The following is a 4,334-nucleotide window of genomic DNA, read 5'->3' as shown; positions in this document are numbered from 1 at the left end:
CAGTGGGTGGAGGGGGCTGAGGGTGTAAGGCAGTGGGTGGAGGGGGCTGAGGGTGTAAGGCAGTGGGTGGAGGGGGCTGAGGGTGTAAGGCAGTGGGTGGAGGGGGCTGAGGGTGTAAGGCAGTGGGTGGAGGGGGCTGAGAGTGTAAGGCTGGGTGGAGGGGGCTGAGGGTGTAAGGCTGGGTGGAGGGGGCTGAGGGTGTAAGGGGCAGTGGGTAGAGTGCTTGTCTAGCACACACAAAGCCTGGGTTCAATCCCCATTACTGCATAAACCAGGATGGGGTGGGGGGGGGGTTTGGGAGGATGCACATCTGTCAAGCCAGCTCATCTGGTGGTGGAAGGGGGATCAGTCCAAGTTCAAAGTCATTCCAAGTCAGAGGAGAGGACTTGGTGGGGCCCATCAAAAGGTGGCCACAGCCCTTGCATCTGCTCGTTGTCCCGCTGAGAAGACTGAGTTGGAGATAAGGTTCTTCTCTGTGTGAGGATGAGCAAGCTGATGACACAGGGCTGTTGGCAGCAGGGTCACCAAGGGGTCAGTGTGGTGGCGGAAGTGAAAGAGGCTTTTGAGGCCTTGGTGTGGAAAGGGGCTCAGCCCCACCCACAGATGATGGGGGTCAAGGCAGGACCAGGTGCACTCTCACCGTAAGGGCTCTCCCTCCTTACTTAGTGTCATCTAGTGGGTCCCCCTCTGGATAGTCCAGACTAGGCCCAGCGGTCCTCTCCAGTTCCTTTCCCTGAGCCTTGTTCCCACCCCACTGTTACCATCACCCCTACTGCTGAAGGCCCAGGAGAGACAGAAAGGGGCCCCAGGGGGCCTGGTTCACGCTGGCTTCTGCAGCTGGCTCACACAGCAGGAAGTAACCACTCTGGGGAGGGACAAGCCATTTGGGTGCCTGGAGTGTAGACAATGCTTAGGAATGTTCTGGAACTTCTGTCTCCCCAGATCTTAGTCCTTCCCTGTCCCCACCCTTCTTTCTCCCTTTGTTTTAAGACAAGATCTCACGTAGCTCAGGCTAGCCTCCATCTCCCAATAACAGCAGAGGATCTTTGAACACCTGATCACCTTGCTGAGTTAATAGGTGGGTGCCCTTTAGACCTTTAGGGAGCCCATGGTGGTAGAGGGGGAGCTTCCTGTCATGGTGATTGAAGATGGTAAAGGGGAAGCTGGGCTTGACTTTCCCCCCGAGAGAACTGAGTGGCTCTGGCAGGTTCCACACTGTCCTGGCCTCAGTGTTCAAACTTCTAAAATGGGACATCACCACTTAGAGCAGTGGGTAGTGGCTGGCAGCCAGGGGGTTCTCCGCTGTGCACTGTCACATGTCTGCTTGTTTGCTTTAACCCGTTTTAACTGGTGATGTTATTGACTTTGATCCTTGGTTACAGAGAGAGGCACTTGCTGGCTTTTCCCCGCCTGGAGCTTTTTTTTTTTTAATTTGCTTCCTTTTTTATTGTGAGCCTTACTACGCTTCTATGCTTCCTTTCCTAAGATTTTGTTTTTAAGGTGGTCAGTGGTGGCACACACCTTTTATCCTAGCACTAGGGAGGCAGAGGCAGGTAGATCTCTGAGTTCCAGGCCCATTTGGTCTAAAGTGAGTTGTAGGACAGCCACGGACGATATACAGAGAAACTCTATCTCAGAAAAAAAAAGTTTTTAATTACATGTTGTGTGTGTCTATGTACATAAGTGCAGTTGTCTGTGGAGGCCAGAAGAGAGCACTGAATCCCCCTGGAGCTGGGGTTGCAGGTGGTTGTGAGTTGCCATATCGGTGCTGGTTCTCTGCAAAAACAGTAACAATGAGCCATCGCTACAGACCCAACACTTCCTTTTCTTGGAAGGGCCAACAGTCCATTTGCAAGAGAGGGGACATGAACTGTACCCGACATAGAGGGAGAAAATCCATCTGAATTATTTTGAAATCTATAAACCCATCTGTCTGTCTACCTACCTACCATCTATCTATTTTTGAAACAAGGTCTCTCTGTGTAGCCCAGGCTGGCCTCGAACTCATGACCCTTCCTGTTTCACCCTCCCCAACGCTGGGATTCCAGGGTGTGCCAGCATGCTTGAATCTTCCTCATTTATTTGTGAACTCAGCTGTTTATTTGTGCTAGCATGAAGTCATATGTGTTTCTTTCATACTTTGGGTCCTAAGGTGACGTCACCATATTTGTTTTGTTGCTCACCTTGCCCTAGATCTATCTGCCCACTGGAGACTTTGTCACCTTGTTCCTGTGTCCTCAACATGGTCTGTCTACTTTTTTTTTTCTGAGACAGGGTTTCTCTGTGTAGTTTTGGTACCTGTCTTGGATCTTGCTCTGTAGACCAGGCTGGCCTCAAACTCACAGAGATGCGCCTGGCTCCGTCTACTTTTTTTTTTTAGTTCTTCCTCACTCTCCTTGTAGAGGCTCCCAGCTCATCTTGGAGTTTCCCTGCCTAGCCCTAGGGTTTTCTTTGAGAAACCATGATTATTTTACTGGAGAATGGAGACCTAAGGCTGGGCTACTAGTGGTTGCAGGGGTTCACTTCATCCAGGCTGCCTAGGAACACATTTGGTTTGCTCTCATTTAAATAAAGTTTTGGGAGGTTGAAATGGCTCAGTGCATAAAAGCATATGCCTGGAGAGCCTGATGATGTGAATCCAATCCCCAGATCCCAAGGCTGAAGGAGAGAATGGGCTCCCCAAAGCTGTCCTTTGAATTTTACACATGTGGTATGCACACAATTGTGTTTGGATACATTCTGTATACACATAAATAATAACAATAAAAAATAAAATTAAACAGCATTTCTATTTTTACTGATTAAAGGGTTCATTGCTACATTAGGTAGCCACTTGCTAACACCCGCCTTCGGGCCCCACTTGATGCCACCACCTTAGAAAAGCCTTACACCTGAAGGAGGGGCTCCAGGGAAAAAGTACACAAATTTAACACTCTTACACTGAACCTCTCCTTTTCCATGCCTGCTCACAGCAAGGACAGACATCAGGTAGTTACTTGGGGACAGGACCCATGCTGATTCTTCACCCTGGCTAGGTCAGATAAGAGTCAGCCATAGAGAACCTGACTCAGCCACTGTGCCTAGGACACCCAAGGGAGCCTAGCCTGGCCCTAACAGGCAGGACCCAGCTGCTCTGAGTGCCCATGTGTCAGCCAGGCCCAGCTACACCTGACCCCGGAAGGTCTCACCAGAACTCAGTAGGTTGCGACCCAGAGGGGCACCAGATGGAGCAAGGAGTCAGGACAGCGGGCCAGCTTCAACACCTCAGAGCAAGCGGGGTGCTCTCTCATCCTTGCTGGTCTCTCTTGTCTCCCCACAACTCTATGCTGAGAGGCAGGAGGCCGGAGCTCCAGGCTTGCCTGCCTCTAATCACGCCAGCCACACCCTGCTTAAAACCTCAGTGGCTCCCTATTGCCGCCAACTTAAAGCCCTCGCTGCTGGACCTGCCTTACAAGGCCCCAGAGATCTCTCAGGCATCCCACATCGTCATGCTTTAATAACACCAAATTGCTTGTGGCTCGCTTGCACAACTGTGTAGTTTCACACCCCCGCACCCGACTCTGCCTGCCCTGCTCCCGCCAACTGCCTCACTGGTTGATTCCTCCTAGTACCAGAGGCAGCCCAAGGGTGTCCCCTCCTCCTGGGAAGCCCGCCTTTGGAAACTCCACTCATTTATTCATTCTCTGGTCCCCCCTCTGTATACAGCATCTTCCAAGTCCCCACTATGAACACCCTGACATGTAAATCCGGCAAATGCTTGGGACTGATGTCCTTGGAGGCTTTTGCTGTGTGACTTTGGGCAAGTCATTGCCCATCTCTAAAGCTTCAGTTTCTCCATGAGAAAATGGGGTCGGGGAGGTCCTGGCCCTTCTTTGAATTCTAGCCTGTCTCTAAAACGCTGTGGTCTCAGGCAAGCCTGGTCACCGCACACAGCCTCAGCCTTCCTCCTCCATAAAATGGAGATGCCCACAAAATTCATAAATGCCGATACTCCGGCATGACAAAAACGTGTGGAAGGTGTTGTAGCTAGCCCTCCTGTCCATTTTAGCAGCTCCCACCAGGGGAATGAGTGGGAGGGAGGCTACCAGCTAGTCTCACTGCCTCCCAGCCCTGTAGAAGCCTAGAGATCAAAGGTGATCAGGCCTGCTGGTGTAGAGAGGCCAGGGCATGCTCCCTGGCCCCCTGCCCACTCCTACCCACTCTTTCTCCAAGGGTGACACGGCACCCTCCCTTGTTGTGCAAGCTCTATTTGAACACTTGGAGCTAGGGGGGTCCCCTTAGCCCCCAACAGGCAGCCACAGACCCCACTGAGCATTCAGGATTGAAAGCCAAAG

Source organism: Onychomys torridus, chromosome 2 (assembly GCF_903995425.1).
Source record: "Onychomys torridus chromosome 2, mOncTor1.1, whole genome shotgun sequence".
NCBI classification, from domain to species: Eukaryota; Metazoa; Chordata; class Mammalia; order Rodentia; family Cricetidae; genus Onychomys; species Onychomys torridus.
Note: the sequence above shows the minus strand (reverse complement) of the source record.